This window comes from Talpa occidentalis, unplaced genomic scaffold (assembly GCF_014898055.3).
Source record: "Talpa occidentalis isolate TD23 unplaced genomic scaffold, MPIMG_talOcc4v2.1 talOcc4.4, whole genome shotgun sequence".
Classification (NCBI taxonomy): Eukaryota; Metazoa; Chordata; class Mammalia; order Eulipotyphla; family Talpidae; genus Talpa; species Talpa occidentalis.
In genome coordinates, this window is record NW_023604295.1 from 10,521,563 (window position 1) to 10,549,259 (window position 27,697).

At 38.4% G+C, this 27,697-nt stretch overlaps 2 long non-coding RNA genes across 3 annotated transcripts in view; both read left to right on the forward strand.

The window, feature by feature from the left end:
* Positions 1-2,811: 2,811 nt before the first annotated feature.
* LOC119256751 (uncharacterized) lies at positions 2,812-26,288 on the forward strand. Of its 2 annotated transcripts, none has more exons than XR_005127872.2 (3): positions 2,812-2,997; positions 15,853-15,940; positions 26,220-26,288. It is a non-coding gene; the product is annotated as an uncharacterized LOC119256751 (long non-coding RNA). The 2 variants fall into 2 exon arrangements; XR_008553767.1 differs by lacking the exon at positions 26,220-26,288 and adding an exon at positions 16,632-16,661.
* Positions 26,289-26,741: 453 nt separating this feature from the next.
* The window catches only part of LOC129146710 (uncharacterized), a 34,921-nt gene continuing 33,965 nt past the window's right edge, over positions 26,742-27,697 (forward strand). Inside the window, exon 1 of the long non-coding RNA XR_008553766.1 lies at positions 26,742-26,875. This is a non-coding gene — a long non-coding RNA (uncharacterized LOC129146710). The remainder of the gene's footprint in view (positions 26,876-27,697) is intronic.

The following is a 27,697-nucleotide window of genomic DNA, read 5'->3' on the forward strand; positions in this document are numbered from 1 at the left end:
ATTCGGCACCCTATAAGTACAATATCTTTTTTTTGTTTTCATCCATTCACCACTTTGCTGGCACTTTTCTGAAGTATCAACCTTGGCATCAGCCTTTGCAATGTGTTGGAGATTGCTGTCTGCTGCATTTTGCATGGGTTTTCCCATTTTCATTTTTGGGTAATAATATGTACCCATGTGTTCTTTTGCATTATCTACTGTGTAAGACAAGAATATTTCATGCCATGTAAAGAATTCAGTCTTTAATTATTGAAAATAGAAAGCGAGAGAACGATCCCAACAATCACAAGTTTGAGTTCAGCTTTTATACCTTCTCACAGAATAGCAAAAGGAAGTTTGAGCCATTGATCATAAAAGTCTAATTATTCTTGACAGGGGCCTCTGGTTCTTGTTTATAGGTTTAGATCTTTTGATTTCCCAAGTTATTTTGACTAAAGAAATGTTGATGCTATCTGTATGCAGAGGAGGACAAGTGCTGGTGTGTAATAATTTTCCTGACTTCTAAAGAATGCACTGTGGAGATGCAAAGGTCATGTACCCATTTTTAAAAATCTTCTTGATCTGGCTCCTTGGTCATTAGTGGTGGCTGAAATGTCAGTTTATCCATAAGCATCAGATTCTTACATGCCATCTACCCAGAATTTTAAGATTTAAGTCTATGCATTTGGCTTTGCTCTCTTGACTCCTAGACCAGGGAATGAAATGTTGAAGTCTGCTATAATGATGGATACCTGTCATGTATCCTCAAAGCCCATAGAATGTGAATCCCAATGTAAACTGTAAACCTGGGTGTTAGCGATGTGTCATTTATAACAAATGACCTAATTTAAAGTGTGATGTTAATAGTAAGGAGGCCGTGTATATGTGTGTGTGTTTGTGTGTGTACTGTGCTACAGAGTGTGTATGAAAACTCTGTACCTTCCATTCAATTTTGCTGTGAATTTAAAATTGTTCTATAAAATAGTCTATTAAAAAAGCACCTAACACACTATTTCTTTGTTATTTGATTAGACTTATATGTGTACCTTTAAATATTTTAATTAAAATTATATTTAAAAGTAAAATCAAAAGATAAGCATGTTTTTTAAAAAGATTTATTTATGTATACAAGAACTGGGGTACCGGCCAGAGGTGTGGGTGGTGAGAGGATTCACCAGAGACAGAGTGGAGAGCAGAACAGGCAGACTGACTGAAATACACTGCTGAGGGGAGCAGTGGGCAAGTCAGGAGAGATCTGCCGCGCCATGTGGGTAGTTCCCTGGCCGGACTGGGATGGAGCCTGTGCTGCAGTGGCTGAGAATAGCTTCATAGGCTGTGTCTTAACCCCTTTTGCCACCAGGGAGGCCCGATAAGCATGTTTTAATTTATGAAATACATTCAATATTTACTGCCATTATCATAATAATTATTAGTTTAAACGTCCTCTGCAGATCATATAAGTTTAGTAATCAGTGATATTCACACTGAATTAAAAAAAAAAGTATATATATGCTTGTTCTTCTGATGCTGCTGTTAATATTCTGAAAGCACCTGGATCTCAGAGTATAGAAGAGCATCCCTCCAACCAGCACACACTCTAAGAGGTGTGGCTATCTGGCAATGCAACTTTGATCATATCAGCCATTTGATTTGTCAAAGTGATGATTCATCCACCAGTTAATTTCACAACCAGCTTCTTAAATTTGGTTGCCTTGGACACATTTTATCCTGGAAATAAATCTAGGCTCCATAATTTACTCAGAAATAGTAGGTTTATGCCTGTTTTCCAGCTGTACTGGTAGGGTTTACACATTCACTTCTGCACCATAGGAACAGCTGCTTGAAAAACTAAAATGTGCATCCAATTCTGAGACTTTGGCAAAATAGAGAGCCATGCAAAAAATGGAAAGAGAAAGATTCTCTTAGCCTGTCTGTAGTTGGAAAATTAATTTTTTTAAGTGCCTTTAAAAAATCTCTACAGGTGGTCAGATCTTAGGAACTTAGGACCAGCAATGATCTCATCATCTTCAGCTGGTTTAAAAGTTATCTTTGGCTGCAGCCTACTTTACAAAATCTTGTTAATTATGATTGTTTTTCCTAGTTATGAGTCCTTCTGGATAAATTTTTTAAAAGCATTTATTTTTATCACTTACATAACTACATAAAATATTTTAATTGGTGTCAAAATGTCATGTTATTGCCAAATAGATTCTATGTCAATTTCTAGAAATTATTGGAAAGTTAATTAATATTTGCATTTTAATGGCACTCTTGCGGTGGTATTAAATCATGATTTATTGAAATTCACAGCAGGATAATTACTTTGGGTATGTCCACCATAAAGTGAGAATAGTTACTCTTTGACAGCCTTTTCAGTTCATCTCTGTGGTTTGTGATTCCACGGTACTTTTCTTAAAAGACGAATCATGAATGAAATTCAGTCTTCCTGAAACTAATTTTTGTGAAAATGATTTTCATGGCTATGCATCGTTTACTTCACTTTTCATTACAACGATCTTTGAATTTAGGAGTTATAAACAGTCTTTCTCCTAGCTTAAGTAACTTGAGCCATTTCAATTTCAAGAAAAAAAAATACTTTAAAAAGATTAGGCAAGAAAATGATATTCCTACCTAGATTTTCCGTGACTCTCAGAGACTTCAGGTCGAGAAAACTCAATCCCCATAAACATTTCAAGAATGTAATTGCTCAAGTGCAAAGCTACAGTTTTGGGTAGAAAACACCCTTTTGGGGTTACACATTGAAACCACTTTTAGAGATCTGGGATGTGAACTTTCAGCAATAATCACATTTATTTTTTCCAGCCTGGAAGGATCCCCCAGTGCATGGGAGGCCGGCTCCTGGCTGACTGCTCAGGTCCGCCAGTGCGTGCATCCTCAAGCTCAGCCTCTGCTTTGCTGCATCCTGCATTTTCCTTCCTGTGCACGGAACCTTATGCCCCAGGAGTCTTACGTGCTTCCACATAAGCCATAACCCCCTATGGGATGGCATTTTTGGAGGTAAACACTTTGGGACATAATTAGGTCCGGGTAAGGTCATGACAGGGCAGGCCCCCACTAATGCAAGTAGAGGCTTTACAAGAAAAGATTCTTGCAGTCTGTTTTTGTAAGCATCTTTTAAATGGGTTTCTTGAAAGGAATTTTTTTTTTTTTAATTAAGGGAACACCGATTACTGATTTACATACTGTATATGTTTTAGGAGAGCAGGTTCCCATCTCTTCAAGTAAGTTATCCGACAACTGTCCCCCACACAGTTACCCAAATCGGCACCCCACAGTCCATTGGAACCCCCCACCCCACCCTTTGCTCCACCCTCTTTTCTGATCTGGTAGGCTTCAGTTCTGCAAGTCAGCAGCCAAGAGTTTGTTTTGGTTTTGTTTATTTGTTCCTTTGCTTTGTTTCTTTGAATTCCACATAGGAGTGAAATCATCAGGTGTTTGACTTTCTTCTTCTGACTCTTTTCATGTAACATAATTTCCTCTAGTTCCATCCATGTTGCAGATGGCAAGATTTCATCTTTTTTAAATAGCTAAGTAGTATTCCATTGTGTATACGTACCACATGTGCATCCAGTCATTTGTCAATGAACACTTTCCATAACCTGGCTATTGTAAATAGCGTTGTAATCAACATAGTGGTTTATGTATTTTTTTGACATAGTGTTTTTATATTTTTTGGATCAAAACCTAAGAGTAGAATTGCTGACTCATATGGCAGATCTATTTTGAAGAAATTTCCCTACTGTTTTCCATGTACACTTGCAACCATGTACACTTCCACCAACAGTGCATGAAGATTTCTTTTCTAGAACTTGCAGCCTGTGTCTTGTGAGCACACAGCAAATGGTGGCCATTTGCAAACCAAAGAGGCTTCACCAGAACCTGACCACACCAGCACCCTAATCTCAGACTTCCAGCCTCCAGAACTGTGAGAAATAAGTGTTTGTTGTTTGAGTCACACGGACTGTGGGATTTTCTTGTGACAGTCCTAAGCACAGCCATATATCTGCTAAGACAAGAGCCTTGTCTGAGAGCCTCAAAGCCTGGACACATTTAGAAAGTGCAGTGGAGGATTCAGATGGCTGTCTAGGCATTCAGGAGCATGTTTAAAAATTTAAAAAAAAAAATTAAAAAGCCTCAGTGCTTTCTAATAGTATCTGAAAAGAATTCAGAAGCTTATGTTGAAGAGAAAGCATTAAAATGGACAGCATTCCAGTGGGATCAAATTATATTTTTCCTGTACTGATGTGCTAAGGAAGAGACATTTACAAAGTATTTGCTCTTCTTAAGAAAGTTGAATTTGTAGTTTAAGTTAAGGAGAGTTCTGTGTTCTTACTAACATTCACATTAAATATATGTCAATTTGACTAAGAATGCTTTCTATTTCATGGCATAGGTTTAGCAGAATAGAGGTGACAGTAGGGTTATGAGTAGGGTTTATCAGAGATTTTATGATAGTTTTCTGAGAAAGTATACTTTTATGGTCTACTCATGCTACTGTGGCAGTAATTATTTAGGAGTGAGAGTGAAGATTTGCCCTCGTAAATTTGAAAAAGCAGCTTAAAAGTAAGTACTATAAATGGAAGTCTCTCTGTCCAGCCTTGACACATGTACCTATATTTGACTTTCCCCCAGCCATTAGAGCATATATTTCTTTTCCCCCCTGGATTTATTGTGATATAATAGACATATAACAATGTCATATAATTGTGATATAATTGACATATAACAATGTCATATAATTGTGATATAATTGACATATAACAATTTACATATAACAATATACGATTTGCTGTATGTGTACATTGTGAAATGACTAGCACAACAAGTTTAGTTAGCATCTGTCACTTCACAAAGTTACAATTTTTTCCCCTTAATGATGAGAACTTTTAAGATTTACTCTTAGCAACTTTCAAATATATAACACAGTATTTTTAACTATGGCCATCATGATGCATGTTACATCCCCATGGCTTATTTATTTTATAACTAAAAGTGTGCACCTTTTTTAAAAAGCCAAATTGTATTGATGGGTCATTCATTGACAAACCTGTTCAATTTCAGGAGTCCATCTTCACAGCTCAACAAGTGCACATCCTTCATTCACCCACCATCAAAGCACAGTAGACATCTAAGACTGACTATTTCAAGCTCCAGACATGTGTTGGTACAACCAAAAGCTGGGAGAGCTAGTAGTGAGCATACTGGCCTTGTCTGGTCCTTTACTCCCCCTCACTGCCCCCCCCCCACCTGTGTCTACTGAGCACTGGAAATGCAGCCAGTGTGAAATGAGATGTGCAGCAAGTGTAAAGTACACCATGAATTTTGTAAAGAAAAATGGAAAATTGCATTATGATTTTTAAAATCTTGATTGCGTGTTGAAATGATATCACAGCAGGTCCTCTAACCATATCATTTTATTCAATCTCATTTCATTATATTGTTGATGAGAAAAAAAATGGTTCTTGTCCAATGTAGGGTTTGCACATTCTCCCCAAGATTGTGTGGGTTTTCTCTAAGTTCTCTGGTTTCTTCCACATCTCAGAGATGTGAACCTGAAATTGACTGGCAGGTCTCAGTTGTAATGGGTTTGGGTGTGATGCACCCTGCAGGGGAAGAGCATCCTATCCTGGGTTGGGTCTCAAGTTGCTGAGCTGGACTCTGGCCACCCTGGACCTAAACTGGAATAAGCCTGTAAGAAAATGAATGAATGCAAATGATTGTTTAATATAAATGTGTTTTGAGTCTTTATTTAGGAGTCTGCTGATCCTTTCATGACCAAAGTATGCCTTAGAAACTTAACTCTTATTTACATTAATTAGTCTATGGTAATACTGGCTTCATTTTACACTGTTTTACTTAAATTCACAGTTTCCAAAAACCTATTGACTTCATAAAGTGAGGACTTACTGTCTTATGAATATATATTATGTTACATAAATTATTAAATTAAATTTCAATTCAATTTTGTATCTTGACTGTATCCAATGTAATTTAGCTGGGTTGTGATACACTACCATAGTTTTTGCATGATGTTAGCACTAAGGAAAAACTGGGTAACAGGAACATGAGATCGCTCTTGTGTGTTACTTACAATTCTGTGGGAATCTATGTTATCTCAAAATAAAAAGCACATTTATTGACCTGGGAAAAAAATGACTATTCTATACTATTAATTTTAAAAGCAGGTTATAGAGTAATATATATAATTAAAAATAAATTTCAATTCCTTTGTTCTTTTCTGAATGTGCGCTGAGAAAATGTAAATTATGTATGTACTATGTAGTCATACTTTGTTTTTCTGGGACAGTTCTGTTCTGCACAGATGAATACTATGCAATAATGTAAATGAACACAAAATAGAAAATTGACAATATCGGTTAATATATCATTGAGAAATGAACATACGAATGTAGCTGAGAGAATTAGTGGGTTTATTTATGCATATTTTATGCATTTTAAAACTAAAACCTCCTTTTTTTACAGTCACATCCTCCTAGAGTCTGATCTCTACCATTTCAGGTTAAATTGTGGTGGATTAAGTCAGACTGAAAAGAGATCTGAAGGGAAAGCCTAAAGGAATTTCAGGAAATACTATTGGCAGCTAAAAGGTGGCATTCTTGCAAAAAGAAGGTTGGGTTTCCTGTGGTGGATATAAGTGATTTTTGCACATGTTTTGTTGTCTTTTTTGCCAAGAAAGAAAAGATGGTCTATAAATATGAAGATATTACTATGAAACCTTCATTTTAGGTAATTTTCTTTTGTAAAATCAAAACATATATATTTTTTTCACCTGGTGTAGAAAAACTCACAGTGAAGCATTCAATAATAAAGAAAAAAGTTGTTTGCTTGGATGAAATCATCCGATGAAGCCATTAGGAGAAATCTAAGACTTCTGGATTCATAAGCACAAATGGTCTGCATAAGAACAGAGCAAGTTATCAAAAGAAAGCTTAGGTTAGGGCAGCTGGAGCACTGGTGACTTATGGTGTGGTTTCTGAATATGGAAAGAACTCTGATGGTTTCAGCATTGGGATACCTGTGCCTTTTTACCTGAAGGTAGGAAGGAGAGTTTCAAATCACTTAGATCTTTTTGTCTTCTATCAAAGGCCTCACGGGCATCTCTTCCTCTTCTGAAGAGACAGAATTTCTTTTGAAATCCAGTAAATGTTTCATGAAGGCATGAAGTCCATGTAATTTTCTGGGCCACATTAATATTGTAGGATCAAGAAATCTTAGGAAACTAAACAGAATCTATAAGCAATTATATTTTGGATGTTGATTACTTTAGAATTCAGTGAGGAAAAAAACTAAATATGTGTGTATTAGGAATATTTATGTTTGTATGTGTAGAATATATGTGTGTGTATCAGTAGATATATGTTATATATATTGCACCATATATTTGCATTAAATATACACATATGGATATGTAGTACACATAGATAGATGTGAAAACACAAAGCAAAGGGCCTCCCTGGTGGTGCAAGGGGTTGGGATGCAATCTTTGAAGCTATCTGCAGCTACTGCAGCACAAGTTTGATCCCCGGCCAGGGAGAAACCCACATGGTGCAGCAGACCTCTCCTGACTCGCCCGCTGCTCCCCTCAGCACTGTATTTCAGTCGATCTGCCTGTTCTGGTCACTCTGTTTCTGGTGGATCCTCCCACCCCACCACGCCTCTGGCCTGTGCCCCAGTTCTTGTATGCATAAATAAATAAATCTTAAAAAAAACCAAACACAAAAGCAAAGTATCCCTCCTAGGTATATACCGGAAGAATTCAAAAACACTAATTTGAAGGGATGTGCACCTGTTTATTGCAGCACTACTTACAGTAGCCAAGTTACCAAAACAACCTAAGTGCCTGGTGACAGAGCAGTGGATTAAGAAGATGTGGTCGATATACACAATGAACAATGAACACTGCTTAGCTTTTTTTTTTTTTTAAGATTTATTTATTTACGCATACCCAGAGCATACATCTCTGGGTACAGGCCAGAGATGTGGGGGGTGAGAGGACCCACCAGAGACAGAGTGGGAAACAGAACAGGCAGACTGACTGAAATACACTGCCGAGGGGAGCAGTGGGTGAGTCAGGAGAGGTCTGCCTTACCATGTGGGTTGCTCCCTGGCTGGCTGGGGATCAAACTCATGCTGCAGAGGCTGCGGATTGCTTTGTAGTGCAGTGCTTTAACTCCTTGCACCACCAGGGAGGCCCCACTGCTCAGCTTTAACAAAGATGAACTCTTACCATTTGCGACAGCATGGGTGGGACTGTTGGAGATTATGCTAAGTGAAATAAGTCAGAAAGAGAGAGACAAATACTGGATGATTTTCTCATAGATGGAATATAGGGAAACAAAACGAAGGAACTGACACAACTAAGACAAAACCCTAGAAGTATGACTGCAGAATTAAGGCTACTGGATGGGGAGGGGAGGTAAGGGTGAGAACAGAGAAGCATTTGCCCACTGGTCTATGCCAAAGGACTCTGTGTGCTTGGGTGGTGAGTGTGGTGTGGTGACATGTATCTGAGGAGGTATGAACCTATTTCCTTAAATCACATGCATTGTTGTAAATTGATGTTACCTCAAAAAAAAAAAAAAAAGCAAAGTAATGAATGTCTGGTAAAAGACAAAGACAGGCTTTGCCTTCTGGATACCTGGTGCCATTTTGGGAATGTGAAATATTGTCTAGGACATGAGGTTCATTGTTTGACTCTTGGCATGAGAACATCTAAATATTAAGAAATTTATACAACCTTTACAATTTCAATGAGTGAGTAAATGTCATAAATGATTTTTAATAGAAGGATCTCTTAAATTAGTTTAATCATTCTCCCCCACCTCCAGGTCTTAACTGCATTTTGTAGAGGCAGCCACGCCCAGCATCTCCTGCTTGGTGTGAGTATCGACCATCAAAAGTGGCCTATGATGAAAAGATTTCCCTACATCCTGATCATACCCTGTGTACATTTATCATTATGGTATATGTGAAGGGGATTTATCAGGGCATAGGGAAAGCTCTTCAAGGAACACTTGGATTAGATGAAAGTCAGCTCATATCCACTGAGACTTTCATCAGCAGATGTCCTGTTTTTTTCCCTCAGGAGCATGGAATGTAAATTTGGCTTTCCAAGGGTATAAAAATACCAGATTCATAAAAACAACTTAGCTTTCATGCTTCAAATAAATAACTCCCTTGATTTCTTTGATAAGATACCAACTTGATATAATTACACTTAGGCAAAATCTACTGCAAGGGGGTTATCCCTAATTCAGGGCTGTTTTTCATCTTCACACCAGACCCTTCACATCTAAATGCTCTTGGTTCAACTTCTGAAGGCATGAGGCTGAGTGAGGACACACCAGCTTTACCTGCCTTGGGCACTGTTGAGACTGTGTTGGCTTTCCCAGAGGCGCTTATAAAACTTTTTATTATTTTTCTGCATATATTAGGCCATGCAACCATGTGGCCTTCTGGGACTTCTGTTGCTTGTAAAATGGCACAACATTTTTGTTGGCTGAAGTGCAGGGTGAGAATTGCTCATCACCCTTACAGAGCAACTGGAGACCTCTTTTGGGGTTCAGTGGTAAACCTCCACTGAAAGGCAGTTAATGAGCCAAAGAAGGAAATGCTAACATTAAATTAAAATCTGGGAGGAAGGATTCCCATAAGCATTAGATAAGCTAGATGCAATAAGGGCATTGAGATTCAGAATACAGGGAAAGAATCGAGTGCTTTGTTCTTTTCTCAGGCATACAGAACTCATTATTATTAATGGAAATGAAATCCACAAAACTGAGTGCTTGGAATAATCAGGGGTTGGAAGTTCTTTTACAAACCTAAGTTGCCAAAAAGTTTCTCTAAACTGTAGCTTGCTTACTCTATTGTGAGAACATTCATTGCTTTTATAAATAATTAACACACATATTTTTATATAAATATATAAAATCATCACCTTAAAAAGATCCAGCTTCTTAATTATAAAGAAATTATGCTTAAAATTTGCCCCTAGAGAATATGGAACTGGTTTTAGAAGAAGGTGATTTTTGGGCTCAAATGTAAGTCAGGGTACAAGATGTGTGTTCTTGGTAGGTCCTTCCAAATTCATGTGATTTTTGGTGATTATAATCAAAAGAGCAACAGGCAGTATATTGTATTAATTATAAATAAAGTTTTAGAATGTGTATATCAGATCCCCAAGCTCTGTTAATCTCAGCCTTATTTGACAGTAGAACTCAGTAGTATATAGTATAACAAAATAATTTACTGTTCTATTAAATAGAATTTATTTATTCTACTAAATAGGACCATATTTTACTAAATAGAATTTAGTAATATATAGCACAACCAAATAATTGTGCAGAATTTTAGTTAACTCTTGATTGTAGAGAGTCACTTATGGTGGTACAGGGCTTAAAGTCTCAGCACTTATTAGGCTATTGGCAGCTACTTTGGCATGAGTTCGATCCCCAGTCAGGGTGCTGACCCACATGGCCCGGCAGACCTCTCTTGTCTCGCCAACTGGTCCCCTCAGCAGTGTATTTTAGTAGATCTGCCTGTTCTGCTCCCTACCCTGTCTCTGTGAATCCTCTCACCCCCAGCACCTCTGCCCTACACCCCAGTTCTTGTATGCATAAGTAAAATAAAAATAAATCTTAAAAAAAATAAAGCATATTCATGTACCTTAGAACTATGGTTTCTCAGAAACACAAGTGCATGTTATAAAGTGGAGCCATCCCTGTGGAAAATGATTTGGAATCCAAGACAAGCCTATGAAACAGGTATCTACGAGTCTGTTAATTTCACTCTTGTTACCCAACTTTAATAAAAAGATAGTATGATCCAGGATCTTATCTACCTATGACTACCAAATGGCCTCCTTTTTATGTATTTCACTATTTGGATTACTAGAACTTCTAATCTGGTCTGTTTGGATAAATTTATTGGCCAGGCCACATCTTAGCCCAGTAACCAGTCCTTTGTATGGAGATTGGACAGGTCTTTAATCTGACCTTTATGGGGATGGTCTTTAAGGGAGCTGTGCCTTAGACAGGGAGGGTGGGTTAATGGCTTACTTTTCCTGGGGTTGTATGACGGGCACAATGACTGATATGTCTGGTAGCCCTTGGAAGTTTGTTATGGTTGAATTTGGTAGTTATAGTTGTGTGCTTTGGATACATGTAATGGTTGGATTTGGTCTATATCCTATTTTCTGGTTACTTTTGTCTATAATCCCTGGGGCACAGATGGAAAGAAAACAAAGACCCTTTATATTTGGGAGCACAAATCTGAATGTCCATTCATTGATATTCGGAACCTCCTGGGGGTAATCTTCGAATTTTTATCTTTTTCACCCCACAAGTTTAAAACATAGAGGATTGCCTAGTGACAAAGTAGAGCTGTACTTAGGCAAAAGGTCAAGTAGGCAATGAAGCTTTGTTGTCAGGGTAATTCTTTCCTCTTCAATCCAGAGTCATCTGACACCCTAGTAAATGAAAGGGTGCTGAAGTTTATATGGACATGATGTGACAAAGTCAGCAGGCACTGTGAAATCACATCTTTGCCTCATATCCTATAGCCTTGGGAAAACAAATGAGCTTCACTGAACCTTAATTGCCTCATTAAGGCAATGTAAATGTTTTTGCAAGGTTGTTTTAAATACTGCATGAAAGAAATGGGGCATGTGGATGATTATTTAATAAATGCTTACACAAAATTAGAGGTGGAAAAGGCACCTAAATGTGTTCATTTTACAGACGTGGAAATTGGGGTCCAGAGTTTAATTGTTTGAGTTTAATCAGCTACTTAATTCCAGTCAAACTAGAATCCAGGTCTCCTGACTTCCCAGGCCAATTCCCAGACTATTGCAGGCTCCCTCTAAGTTTTTTTTTTTTTTTAAAGATTTATTTATTTATGCATACAAGAACTGGGGTACAGGCCAGTGGTGCAGGGGGAGGGTAGGAGGATTCACCAGAGACAGAGTGGGGAACAGAACAGGCAGACTGAAAATTCACTGCTGAGGCAGCAGGTGAATCAGGAGAGGTCTGCCTTACCATGTGGGTCGGCTCCCTCACAGGCCAGGGATTGAACTCGTGCTGCAGAGGCTGTGGATGGCTTCACAGTGCTGTGCTTAACCCCTTGTGCCACCAGGGAGGCCCTCCCTCTAAGTTTTTGCACAATTCTCAAGCTGTGAGTATGTGTGTTCAATAAGCACACATTTTTATAATTAAACTAAAAGCTCCTAAAGGTCTTTTCTCGAAAAAAAAAAATTTGTTTCTTATTTACTGTGAAGAGTGAATAAATATTAAATAGCCCTAGGGACCTCCCTGGTGGCGCAAGGGGTTAAGACACAACCTATGAAGTGATCCACAGCCATTGCAGCACGAATTCAATCCCCGGGCAGGGAGCTGACCCACATGGCGCAGCAGACCTCTCCTGACTCACCCGATGCTCCCCTCAGCAATGTGTTTTGTCAGTCTGCCCATTCTGTTCCCCGCTCTGTCTCTGGTGAATCCTCTCACCCCCCCACCCCACACCTCTGGCCTGTACCCTAGTTCTTGAATGCATAAAAAAACTTTAAAAAATATATTAAATAACCCTAGAGGAACCTATGTTTTAATAGTAACTCAAGTCTTAGAGGAGTTAAACTCCTTAGCTAGGTATCCATGGGCCTTCTTGGCCTCTTGCAGTCATTCCAGCCACAGGACTACCTCCTGCAGCTCTGTGGCCAAGAGTAAAGCCAAGTCTTCTTTTTGGCAACCAGATGCTCAGAGCTAACAGCCATGAAACCCAAGGTGATCCCGACTCACCTGGCTGAACATTACAATCCAGAAGTGTTCTCTATGCCATGCATTCTTCTGCCCCTTGAGAAAATCAGGGAATGGTGCAGTGGAAACTTTGTGTAATCCAGTCTATTTTCAATTACCAAGTATTTGGCTTTTAAGAAATGTTTAAAGAATTAGATTCTAGATCTAAGTGGAATGCAATTGTTCTGTCCATGTGATTGTTACTTTTTTTTTGCTCAAAAATGCAACACTTTTGAGGTATGTCTTCCTTCTTCCATTTATCATAATTTCTTCACAAACACCTATTAATTTATGCAAAACACAAAGACTGATATCTGCTTGGTATGATTTCCTTTCTTGGTTACCTGCTTTTCCCCTAACCACCTTCATTTTTTTTTTTTTTTAACTTGAACTCTTTACAGCTATGTGTCATGATGTAGGTCTCATTACATTTAGATAACCTTGTATTTTTTTAGTTTCATGCACTTGTATATCTAGTTCCTTCCCCAGTTTCGGAGCATTTTCTTCTATTATTTCTTTGAATAAGTCTGTGTTCCCTTCTGCTATCTTTCCCTTCTGAGATACTCATTTTACTTAACATGGAGTTTAGGAGATTTTGAAGTGTTTCTTCATTTTTTTCGTTGTATTTCTTTTTCTTCCACTTGGGTCCTTTGTGCATTATGACCTTCAAGGTCACTAATTTGGTCCTCCATTTGATCTAGTCTGTTTCCTTAGCTTTCTGCAGAATTTTAAAATCTCTTCCAATGATCTTTTTGCATCCTAAAACTCCCTTATTTTCTGTTTAAATCTTCTGTTTATTAATTTTATTTCTTATGACATTTATGCCTGTTTACTGTCTTAGATCTTCTCTCCAGCAGTTCTTCACTCTCCATCAGTAGCAAGTTGGTAGCCTCAGGGGATGCCCACGAGAGCCCTTCTCATACTGGCCACCAGCTAACAGGATTCCCTTTGTTTGTAGGCTGTACTTATTGTCTTTATTCTCATACTCTGACTACAAACTCTGGGTGCAGGCCTGGAGGTCATGTAGGGGGAGGGATTCTTGGCTTCCCTGACTCTCCAAACCCCATTCAAGGCCCTCTACAGGCAAGACTAGCAGCTCTATGTCTGGAGTGCCTGTACTCTTCCATGGACCAAGGAAGTACAGGGGCAGGGAAGCAAGGCCAGAGATCACGGCCTCCACTGATACACCAAGGTGGGCACAAAAACCCCCTGCTCAGCTGGATTGTGAGGCTGCCCGCAGCCTCTGCAGCGCCAGTTCAATCCCTGGCCACCAGCGAGGGTCCCACAAAAACAAACAAAAAAAAAAAAAAAAAAAAAAAACAAACAAACCTTGCTCAGTGGACTGTATTCACTGCTGACTTGCAGGTTCTTACTACATTTTCTGGGGGGAGGCCCAGAGATCACATGTAAAGAAGAGAGGTGGGTGACTTCCCTGGCTACTCAAGGTAAGTCCAGGCAATCCTGGGAGCTCAGATATTGTGTGGCGGATATAAGAGTGGTTCTCTCCATTGCTGAAAGTAGTTACTGGCTGCCCAGTTGCCCTTCACTGAATAATTGAACAAACTATGCTCTTGCTGAGAAGCATGCACACCCCGCCTTAAACCAGGGCTAAAGGAGAGTTCAGGGGATTCAGTGCGGGAGGGGCAGGTCTCCTTCCTGGCACTATTCTTGACTTAGTGTTTCTCAGTCTTTCCTACCCTTTCCAGTGGCTTCTGTCTTTCCTCCTTGCTGAGACACTGGCCCTAATGTCACAAGCTCCGTCCAGTTGTTTCTGCTCCTTCCAGATGCCTATCTTCAGTGTCCATGAGGGAAGTGATGATTCAAGGATCCTGTCCAGCCACCATTGTCTGCCCTCTATTTTTTAAAAAAGATTTATTTATTTATGCATACAAGAACTCTGGTATAGGCCAGAGGTGTGGGGGGTGAGAGGAGTCACCAGAGACAGAGTGTTGAACAGAACAGGCAGACTGACTGAAATACACTGCTGAGGGGAGCAGCAGGCGAGCCAGGAGAGGTCTGCTGTGCCATATGGGTAGCTCCCTGGCTGGGGATCACTTCATCGGTTGTGTCTCAACCCCCTGTGCCACTAGTGAGGCCGCTGCCCTCTATTTTTTTTTTTTTCCATGTTTAGAGAGCCGTCAGGCCCTGCTTTATTATGTTATCCGGCCATCTGTGACCCTCTGCCCTCTATTTTTTAATTAAATTGCTTTTATTGAGGTAATATCAGTTTACAACACTGTCTATGTTTTAGGAGTATAAGATGAAAGTATTTCATCTTTATAAACTCAGAAACTATTCACGCCTTTATAAATGCATGTTATTACACCACGCCCATAACCAAAGCACCACAATCCTCTACCATCCTCCACTGAGCTCTCCCTCCTCTTTACTCCTCAACCTTCCTCCTTACACCTTTGGTAGCCTTAGCTCTGCAGTCAGAGTCCTAGATTTGTTTTTTTTTTAAGATTTATCTATTTATGCATACAAGAGCTGGGGTACAGGCCAGAGGTGTGTGTGTGGGGGGGTGAGAGGATTCACCAGAGACAGAGTGGGGAGCAGAACAGGCAGACTGGCTGAAGTACACTGCTGAGGGGAGCAGCGGGTGAGACAGGAGGGGTCTGCTGCGCCATGTGTGTATCTCCCTGGACAGCCGGGGATCGAACTCGTGCTGCAGAGGCTGCGGATTGTGCGGTGCTTCATAGTGAGGTGCTTAACCCCTTGTGCCACCAGGGAGGCCCCCCTAGATTTGTTTTGCTTTCGTTTTGTTTGTCCTTTGTTGGGTTTTTTTTTTTTTTTTGTATGAGTGAAATCATCCAGTATTTCACAGAGTATAGGTGAAGTCTCATTCATGTGGCAGTTGTGAAGATTTCATCATTTTTATAGCTGAGTAGCATGAACATTGTGTACATATACCACATCTTCTTGTCCACTTATTTGATATTGGGCCCTTAGGTTGTTTATATAGTTTCACTATTGTAAATAGTGCTGCAATGAATATAAGAGTGCATATATTTCTTAAAGTCAATGTATTTGTGTTCTTCAGATAGATACCTGAGAGAGATTGTTGGACCATATGAAAGATTTATTTTCAGCATTTTGAGCAACTTCCATGCTGTTTTCCGGAAGGCCAGGTCAGTCTATATTCCCACCAACATTGTATGAGTGTTCATATGTCAATACACCCTCGGCACTAGCAGAGGGCCCTCCCACTGATTTTGAAAGGAATTGAATTTTAATTAATTTTATATAATTTTTACATCATTTTTCATTTTTGTACAATGTATGTATTTTCATCTTGGTTATAATCCCCATGAAATTCCCACCACCCATTCACCAGTAACCTGTCACCATGGTTCCTTGTGCTCTTCCCACCCCTGTTTTGATCCTACTCCTATAATATTATAATAAGTTTTTTCCTGATCCCTTATTTTTTTTTAAGATTTATTTATTTGTACAAGGACTGGGATACAGGCCAGAGGTGCAGGAGAGTGAGAGGATTCACCAGAGACAGAACAAGGAACAGAGCAGGTAGATGGACTGAAGACACTGCTGAGGGGAGCAGCAGGAGAGACAGGAGAGGTCTGCTGTGCCATGTGGATATCTACCTGGCCGGCTGGGAATTGAACCCCTGCTGCAGAGGCTGTGGACAGCTTCACAGCGCCTTGCTCAACCCACTGCGCCACCGGGGAGGCCCCCGATCCTTTTTTGGATCCTCTACAAGGAATAGAATTTTTATTAGGATGGCAAGCTCAAGGGGGAAGTCTAATTATAGCAAAGTATCCTCGATACACTTGAATTCTTACAAGCTTTCATCTTTCACAGTTTTCTCCAACTCTTACCCTTCTTTTTAAGAGGTCCTAAAAGGGAGAAACAAAGCTATCAACATGAAACCATTTTTGACGTTTTCAGAGATTCTCTAGGTTATCGTTCACATGTGCATGCTGTTCTACCTGCATTCTTCCTACATGTAAGGGATTTTGAAAAATATATCTAGTGATTTGTACTTGTTGAATTTTCTCTAACTTAATTTATTTTCTCTTAAGGTTAAGAACATTTATAAATTTGTAAGTACCAGAAGTATTTAGCACACAATGAATTAGGTTTAAAGAAAACAATCAAATCAGATTTAGAACATTTCTCCAAGATAAGGAAATGCACCAGAGTCTAATGATTAATTGAAAAACAAAACAAGGCAGCTAAAATATCCCTGAACTGGTTTCTAAAATGTGCTCCTTGGCATTATGAAATAGAAGGCTGCACTACTGATTTTTTTGAAGTGAAAGTCTGATAGGAAAATTAATAACTGCATAGCTCTTTATTTCACACTAACGTTAACTTTTTTTTTTCCTTGCCAAACATTTGGCTATGAACAAAGACATTTCTCCTTGGTACCTTTTCCAGACTGCTCAGGGGATCATCTCCTTTGTTTCCAATAAATATTCCACTAAATTTCCAAGTCAAATTTCTTGAAAAGTAAAAGAGGTCACCATACCTTTGTAGAGATTGATAGTAAAGCAAATTTTATGTTGTTGTACATAAACTCCTGCTTTGTATTTTCCCCTACTAATTGGGTTCTCTGTAGTCTAAGGATCAGTTGTTGGTAAACAAGTTAATTCTGGAAATGCTCATATCTGAAGAAAACTGGTAAATGATGTCAAACCTAATCCATTGGTTGTTAAAAATGATTGAAATTGGGGCCTCCCTGATGGCACAAGGGGTTAAGACAACCTATGACGCAATCCACAGCCTCTGCAATACAAGTTCGATCCCCCAGCCAGACAGGGAGCAACCCACATGGAGCAGCAGACCTCTCCTGTCTCGCTTGCTGCTCCCCTCAGCAATGTATTTCGTCAGTCTGCCTGTTCTGTTCCCTACTCTGTGTCTGGTGAATCCTCTTACCATCCACACCTCTGGCTTATACTCCAGTTCTTGCATGCATGCATAAATAAATCTTTAAAAAATATATTGAAATTGTTAAATTGACAACATAACCAAAGTGTATAAATTCACAAATAAATATTTCTTGAGCTATCAACTACACTCAAAGCCAACTTCATATTGTGTTACTCACAGGGGAGCAGGTAGGTGCTTGGAATACATTTTAATTAGTGATTAGAATCCTGACAGTTAGCTAGCAAATTAGAAACAAGAGATGAGCTCTTTCTAGCTTGTTGTTTCTAACTTGCTCTAACTGAGCAAGAAATTGACTTTCACACCCAAATCAATCTCTGTAACTGAAATTTTCTAGTGCATTCTGCTCAATAGCAGTGCCACTATAGTTTTACTTGTGGTTTAGTTTGGAGTTCACACAAACTTCTTTCTCTGTATCTCATCTTCCTAAGAAATACTCTATACACCTGGAAGATCTAATTATATCTATTTGTATAAGTAAAACTCAAAATGGTGATGGGCTTATCACAAGTCCCTTATATCAGGGACTCACAGACTAACGAACCTTGAAAAATAGTAGAGGAAGCAGCAGTGACAACAGTACTTAAAAGTAGTAAAAATGATAAAAAGGAGTATTTAATGTTTACTAAATGCCTCCGGCCTGGGCACTGTGCCAGCCACTTTATATCCAAGTACAAATTCATTTTACAGAGAAACCAAATGTCGCATAGGTGAAATAACCTGTTGACACCTTGACCTCAGATTTTGGCCTCTAGAATTATGAGAGAATAAATTTCTGCTTTTTTAAACCACTAAGTTTTTGGCAAATGGCTGTGAGGCAAGTCACAGGAAATGAATACAACCCATAACCCCTTCTATGAATACAACCCCTTCTAGAGTGAGGTTCCCTTTTCCCACTCTCTGGTAATGCCAGGATATTGTTTATTTCACCTTGACTTTAACCTCACTTCTTTGGGGCTCTACTTTCTCATTTATTCAATGGGGGGTGGAGGTTGGCTTGCATATAGTGCAATAATGACTTGACACGAGCCAAGATGAATGACCCCTTCAAACTCTGTTAGAACATTCTATGCCCAGATTGGAACAAACTTATATATAGCACATTAATTTATGTTGTGCAACTCTATTTTTAATTTTAAAAATTTATATTATGTAAGTGGAAGCGGGCAGCAATTTTCACAAGAAAGTAGTGGGAAAACTTTCTGCTCCAGGCCTTCAGCTTCTGGTTGCAGGATCATCATCCTCTGAACCCCCAAGGATCATCTTCCAAGAATTTTTTGGTATTGTTGGAAGTGCTAGGCAAGGTTAATGCACAGACAGCAAAAGTTGGGAAAATGAAAATTGGAAAAGGGGAGATATAATAGAGAGAAGTAAGAAAGAGTAAAGCAAGGTAATGGGGTAGGAAGGAGACCAGAAAGTGGTATTTTGTGGAAAGAAGCTTGTGATGACCCCATGCAGGAATGCAGATTATCCCATTAAAAATAGTATGATTGTATTTTAAATTATGTATGAAAAAAAGGGCATCACAGAACTATCAAATTGTTGAACTATGAGAGTTACAAATGATTTAACACTTAAGTGCATAGGTGGGGTGCACTAGGAAGCCTCTTCTTAGCTGTGTAACTTGAATTTTTTTCAATTGTTATTTCCTCATCTGTGAAACGAATGTCATACTCGTAGCCACCTCGTAAGGCAGTCTGTGGATTAAATAAAATGTTGATAATTAAAATCCTGGCATATTTTAAGCCCTCACTATTGTTGTTATTATTACTAGCTTATTAAGTCAGTACCAGAAAACTATAAGCCTCATACAGAATTTCACCCTAGAAATTGCAACTCAATGTAGCACCTACAAGTGTGTCAATTAGCAGTTTAATTAAGAACTAGGTGTCATAAAATTTAAATTATCTTTTTAAATTATCTGTTTCTAGTTTCTTTTTTATAATGAAACTGAATATTTTCCAAGTCTGTTTGCTAAGCATGGAAAAAACCATCCCTACAATAGTAAGAAGTTTGGTTTAATAGTTTTGCGGACCATTGATTTCTAAATTTGAGGCATTGCTGCTTTATATGTGGCTGTAGAATTGCAAACTGTGTTCTTACCATTATTGTTTGTTATGTGAAATTGTGCTGTCTCATTATATTGTTGATTAAAGAAAGTTCTATTTGTTAAAATACATTTGTAGTGGAAATTACATTTACCCACAACTCTGTAGTGTACACATTAGTACTACAATCCTTAGCTCAGTATTCATAATTTCTGAATCTGTAATATCACTGGACTGTGCATGACCTTTGTCTCCCCTGGCATAATTGCAATAAACTTAATTATATGAATAGATATATTGCAATAAACTTAATTATATGAACATATTAAACTGGTAAATACAGCTGTTCTCTGTCACTAGATATATTACATCCTAGAAATAACACTGTTTTTACAAAATGACTTCCAAGGAAGACAAATCTGTTAAAATCCTTCAATTCATCAGAATTTATGCTGTTATTATGGAGTGAGAGGTTATTATCCCTATTTTGCCAAAAAGTACAAGGGCACCAGTGCCTTCATTAAGGCCAACAGCTGTTCTCTGATTTGACCAAGATAATAATCTGAACCATCTATTATAATCCTCTTTCCAGTCTACAACATTTTACTATAATATTGAAAAACTTATGTGAAACCACAAAAACTACTAAGTCCTAAATCAGATGTAATTCCTTTAAATATTCCATGGATCTGAGAACTACTCAGAAACTAATAAAGATTATGTGCCCTATTGAATGGAATGCTATTTTGGTTGGATTGTGAAAATTCATTAAGGTCTCTATGTGAATAGTAATAAAAATGTACTACCTATTAAAGTTGCCCATTTGCTTATTTTGCCCACCAATTTCAGATATAAGCTTTGGCATTTCAACAAAATTAAAGACCACTTATTTTGCATGACCCATTCCTTGCAGTTGATTATTATTCCCCAGAAATTTCCCTGAGCCAAGTCTCACAGCTAAAGTATTTCTTTAACAAAAAGTAATAATTGTGAATAGTTATAATAACTCCAAAAATAATATGAAATAGATGGCGCTGCCAGGGATTAACAAATGAAGAGGATAAATGAATGACTTATATATTAAAGGATAAATGAATGCTGATAAGAAGTAGTAAATGCACACTTCTGTCTGCCAGAAATATAACCTTTGGCAGTTGTATGTCATGATTGAAATAATTTAGTGATTCAGCCACCCTGGTGGCACAGGGGTTAAAGTCTCAGCGCTATCAAGCTATCACCAGCCACTTTAGCATGAGTTCGATCCCCAGTCAGGGAGCTGATCCACATGGCGCAGCAGACCTCTCCTGTCTCACCCGCTGCTCCCCTCAGCAGCACATTTCAGTAGATCCATTTGTTCTGCTCCCTACTGTGTCTCTGGTGAATCCTCTCACTACCCACCCCTCTGGCCTGTATCCCACTTCTTGTATGCATAAACAAATATTTAGAAAAACCCAATAATCGATATAGTGATAACAGAACTTGAAGCATAAGTCAAATAGAGGAAATTCTACCACTGCAAGAGACCTCAGAGTTCACCTAGCCTAATTTGCATGGTTAAAAAAAAATTTTGTGCGACCTTAAGATGTGTTGACTCCTGCTAATTTTATGCTGTACATGTTAGGCTTGTTTCCCCAAAGGTGCTCTTCCGGGGATATCTGGGTTGCCATGCGAACCCAATTGGAAAGTCATTGAAAGGTGGGTGATGTGATGTGTGACTCCTCTTTTTTGAGGCTGTGGATGCCTTTCAGCATTGCTGCCTAAGCCTTTAAAGCTTTCCTTTGGCTTCAACTTTAGAAGGGGCTGGGGCCAAGACAAGGAAAGAAAATGAGGCTGTGGGATCTAGAAATGGATCATTTACAACCTCAAGACAGGTAGTGGGTGCCCTCGGCCATAGGGCATCAGTGTTTCTTTGGAAGATATCGCAAGTGCTGAACATTCTTCATAAGATATAGAACCTCTATTTTCATACATGCAAACAATTTGTTTTATTCAATCAGCGGCAACATTTATAGCAGACAAGGGCAAATTTAAACTTCAATGCCCTGAAGAGGTATATTATATAGTAATAATAGAAACAGCTTGTGAAGAGTATATTACATTTATAAATCTGCTTGCAATCATAGCCTCTAACTACATAGAGCAAAATATTTTAGGGAAAGGGGAAAAATTTGAGAAAAGAATTATCGTGGAAGAGAAAATATTCCTCTTCTGGAATTGGGCAGATCTAGTTAAAAACAAAGCCAAAAAGGACATAAAAGGAACTGCCATTTTTGATGCGATCAATAAACTTTAATAGATGTATGTTAAACCTCACATAAATCTAATGAAGAATATTTTCTCAGATTCACAGAACATTTATGAAATTGGTCTCGCATTTGTATTGTGCATGGTCTCAAAACCTCAACAATTTTAAAATACATTTTTCCAGTTTAATTCAGAAATAATCCACATACATCACTGTAAGGCATACGGCATAATGACTTGATTTATGTATTGTGAACTGATGACCACAATCGATTCTGATAACATCCATCTTCTCATGTCAATACAATAAAAGGAAAAGAAAGAACAAAAGAAAAAAGGGTGTGTGTGTTTCTCTCAACTTTTTAAAATCTATTCATCCATCAATGGACCCTTAGATTGCTTCCCTGATGGTTACTGTAAAAAATGCTATGAACATGGGGAGCAGATATCTTTTCAAGTCAGTGTTTTTGATTCCTTTGTATATATTCTGAGAAGTGGAATTGCTGGATCCTACAGTAGTTCTAATTTTAATTTTTTGAGGACCCTTTATACTTTTTGTACAGTGGCCACACCAATGGTGCATAAGAGCTCCCTTCTCGCTGCTACCTCATCAGCATTTGCCATTTGTTGTTTCTTCTGTAAGTTAAGGTGGTAGCTCACTGTGATTTCTACAGATAAACTCTTACATGCTTGCACAAGAATGTTGAAATAATTTTTTTTTTTTGGATAGCAAAAGTATGTTGTTTTATTTTTTCTTATTTTTTAATTTTTTTCCCAGTTTATAAAAAAATTTTATTACATATCTTTTTTATTGTATTTATTTATTTATTTATTTTTATATTCCCCATACAATTGCAACCCCCAGATTTTAACCCCAAACCCTCCTTTCCCCGCCCCCACAAAGTGTGTCTCGGGTTCATAGTTGTTTGTTGATTTTGATTTTTTTCTTTCTTATAGTTATTCTTTTTCCTGGTCCCTTATTTAGGTTTTCTAGATTCCTGTAATGAGTGAGACCATCCGGTATTTTTCTTTTTCTTTCTGGCTTATTTCGCTGAGCATGATCCCTTCCAGCGCCATCCACGTTGCTGCAAATTGCATGAGTTTATCTTTTTTGAATGCTGAGTAATATTCCATGGTGTATATGTACCACATCTTCTTGATCCAGTCATCTATTTTTGGGCATTTGGGTTGTTTCCAAAGCTTAGCTATTGTAAATAGTGCTGCTATAAACATAGGGGTGCAGGTGCTCTTTGGAATTAAAGTTTCTGTGTCCTTTGGGTAAATACCTAGGAGTGGAAATGCTGGATCATATGGAAGCTCTATCTTTAGTAGGTTGAAGAATCTCCACAGAGTTTTCCATAGTGGTTGGACCAGTTTGCACTCCCTTGAAATAATTTTTTTTTGCAGTGAAATGTTGGTAACAGGCTCAAGTCTGCCAGCAGGGCCCTGGTTAAATGAATTATGATCCATTCATAAAAGATGTGTCTTCTATATGAGTCGAGTCTAAATATGTCCATATTTAAAAGCTATATTCAAAATATTTTGAACTGAAAAAAAAAAAACCAAGGAGTGCATGATGTTCCTATATTTGTGAGAAAAGGAAACAAGCATATAGAATATATCAATGTGTATACACAAATACATGTGTATGTATGTGATTGCATTTGTACACATCATAGAACATCTATGTATCCTTGGAGTATATTAAGGGTTGTTTTGGGGAGTAGACCTGGGAATTTAGAGAACATAGGTAGGTTTAATTGTATACTCTTTTATACTACAGAATTTAAAAAGACAAATATTTATTTAGTACTTAGTATAGTCCATATTTTTGCTAAGCATTTTATGCCCATTTGATGCATGAGGAAAGTGGAGCCAGTTGAGCAAATTGTATGTGTTTCTGTAGCTGGAAATAATGAAGCCTGTTTGGAACCCAGGCTGTCTAATTCCAGAGCCTATGTGTGTATTTGACCTTTTTCCACAAATTAAAACCAAAAATTTGAGGTTAAAATCAACCTTACTGAGTCAGAAATTTCAAAATAGTGGAGCCAAAAAGGAGGTATAATTTAATTCACTCTTGTTTAGTTGGGAAATCGTTTCTTTTGGTTGGAGTGTGAGATGCACCTGGTAAATCACTCTCTATCTTGGACCTTTTGTTGAGAGACTTAGAAAAATCTTGAAATTATGCAACTGGCATAGCAGGTCTATGTCATATCCCTCTATGTGTCTTTACTGGAAAATTTTAAGTAGCAGCCTTAGGGCATAATGCTCTAAGAACTGAAAAGATCTCATTGTGTGGCATGTCTCTGGAGCTTGTGTTCGCCTGATCTCTTGTGACTAATCCATCAGACCCATGAACAAAGATGATTCAAACTGTGCATGGTTTCATTTCTTCCAGATCACTCTCAAAGTGATTTTTGTTTCTGATCAGACATTCCTTAACATAGAGCAGGGAAATTAAGAGCAAAGGACAGAAAAATTACCATTTGGAAAGAGCCAAAGGACTTCAGACTAAAAGGCCAAGTTTAAACCTTAGCTGAGTAGCTAACAGATGGAAATATACAGTAGCTCAGAGATGGAAACAATCTAAATGCTCAAAATACAGATGACTGGATCAAGACAATGTGGTATATATACACAATGGAATATTACTCAGCAATCAAAAAGATAAATTCATGCCATTTGTAGCAACATGGATGGAGCTGGAAGGGATTATGCTCAGTGAGATAAGTCAGAAGGAAAAAGAAAAATATTGAATGGTTTCACTTATAGGAGGAATACAGGGAAACTGAATAAAGGGTCCAGAAAAAAAGACAAAACTAGTAGGCAAATTATAGAACTGAGACATACTGCCAGGGAGGGAGAGAGAGATCAAAAAAGGGGAGGGACTATAACAAGAAGAGCACAAGACACTATGTTGACAATTCACTGGTGAGGTGGTATTGGGAATTTTATGGGGATTACACCTGAGGGGAGAAATCATACATTGTACAAAAATGAACAATGATGAAAAAAAAAATCTTAGCTGATTATATAGACAAGTCATTTAACTTTCTGATCCTGCTTCTTATCTGTAAATAAACATGCAACAGCTTACCACAGAGGCTGTTGTGAAGATTAAATGAAACACTGTGTAAATGTTGCAAGCTCAATACCTAGCACATAATAGGTGCCTACATGAGTGAAAAAGCTCGATACCCCAGTGCATAGTTACTCAAAATATATGAGCTGAAGCTGACTATGAGTTTCTCAAGTACAGGCACTCATTCATAGTTGTTGTTTGAATGGCTGAGCCAATGAATGAACAATTTCGGTTAACATAGTTGTGTGCAAGTAGTTGTACACCTATGATAGACAGGTGAACCAGGTCAAAAACCCAGAGTATGAATTTGTCACTCAAGTATGAAAATGGGAGAGTTAATAGTTCACAGGTGGAACATGAGGTTTCAAGAGCTTTAATTTCAAGAATAGTATGTGGTTCACAAGAACCTTCTCAATTAATATCATAGTGCAGGTCCTTTGAGGCAATGGAATCTGCCCTCATCCAGTGATTCATTGTTAGTTTCTTAATATTATTATATTTGTAGCTCAAAAGAGTTCATGTATCCCAGTGCTTCTGCTTCCGGCTCTTATTACTAATTACTTACATCAGTGATAACTGAGACTCTTGGAGAGTTACAGAGAGGAAAAGAACAGGAAGACTCCAGGTAGTGGGAACACACTCAAGACAACTCCTCATTTTCATTTCCTCTCTCAACTCAGCCCTGTGATCATATCACCTTTGGCTGAAACCACATCCTGAATCCTAACTGTACCTCTTTGTACTGACTCAAGAATGTTGGTCCTGCAATATGAGGTTTTGTGTCACTTCCAGGGAAGGATACTTAAATCCAGCCCTGATAATAAGGCAGAGTGACTCCAGGGAGAAATGCCCAGTGTCTGAGCCCTGCTATGTTAGGTTTAAGCTGAGAACTAAAACACAAAAGCCTTAAGCACAATAATTGTGCTTTTGAAGTCTGGAAATGCTACATAAATACATGAACCCTCTTAAAAGGACATAGTTTGGCTAGTAAGTTCCCCCTTAAATACTTGGTAATAAAATAAGCCCTGTTCTCCTTGCAATTTTTTTTTTTAGTAAATGATTGTACTATACACATTACACACACAAAAAAGGCCAAAACTTGTTTTTTTCCCCCTTTTCCATTAGCTAGTGCACAGATCGTGAAAATGGCAAAATACAAACAAGCTTCTTTGTACTGACAGTGTCTGAGACTAATCATTGCTTGAAAGGTGATAATGCACTTTTGTAACTTTATTTTCTTTTAAAGATTTATTTATCCATGCATACAAGAACAGGGATACAGGCCAGAGTGTGGGTGGTGAGAGGATTCACCAGAGACAGAGTGGGGAACGGAACAGGCAGATTGACTGAAATACACTGCTGAGGGGAGCAGAGAGTGAGACAGGCGAGGTCTGCTGCGCCATGTGGGTTGCTCCCTGGCCAGCTGGGATTGAACTCATGATGCAGAGGCTGCCAATTGCTTCATAGTTTTTGTCTTAATCCCATGATGAAACTTCTTGTTATTGTTGAGATGTTTTCTGTTATATAGTTATTTTTATACAGTAGGTGGGTAACCTTAGAGAGTAACACCTTAAACATCTGTCATGATTCCTATGATGTGACATTCTCAGTAGTGGCCTTATGCTTTCCTTTCTCATAGCATGTTGATTAATGTTTGGTCATGGAGGAGACTGGATGTGTCTGGCATGCTGGCCAATGGCATTAAGGTGGATGAACATTCCTGCCTCAGACATTCTTTCCTTGGATTGAAATATCCTTTGGTGCTTCAATTATCTTGAACAGTGAGTTTCTTCTATTTAGCTTACTTGTTTTTTAAATGGGGGGAAGGAAAAAATCAATAGCAATGGGCAACTCGAATGGAGCCGGAAGGGATTATGCTAAGTGAAATAAACCAGTAGGGAAAAAGAAAAATACTGGATGATTTCACTTATATGTGGAATATGGAGAAACCAAGGAGTCAGATAAAGCCAACACAAAACAAATTAACAAAAAAAAAATCTGACTGGAGAACTGAGGTTACCAGTGGAGGAGGGTAAGGGTGGAGAGCAAAGTGTGGAGGGGCCCAGTGGACTATGGTGGAGGACTAGGGGTGCCTTGGTGGTGGGTGGGGTATATAACATACAGATGAAAAGGAGTGATCCTATATCTCTGAAGCACATGCAGCGTTGTAAACCCGTTTTACCTCAATAACAAAAATTCTTTAAAATAAAAAGCAGCATGGGTCACTGCCAATATTTACAATTTTTCCCCCTCTCGGGCTGTGTGTACACATATCAGACCCTTTAAGGCTGTACTCACAATGGGATCTTAAGTGTGTGTGATGATTGTCAAAGAATTGTGAGGGTGACTTCCATCTAGGGGGTGTCTGGGTTGCTCTGTTTGTGCTGAACTTTTCCACTTTCCTGAGTTTAGAAAGACTGCAAGCTTGTGGAGTCACTTAACATTCTGTGACCATTTAAAGCAAATGGATTTCAGAATTTATAGATGACTTCTGGCTGCTTTTTTTCCTCTCTTGAAGGTCATGGCTCAGTGTCTTATCTCTGCAACTGACCTGTCCTTTTTCCTATGCCCCTTCCTCTTTTATGGCATCAACCATCCCACCA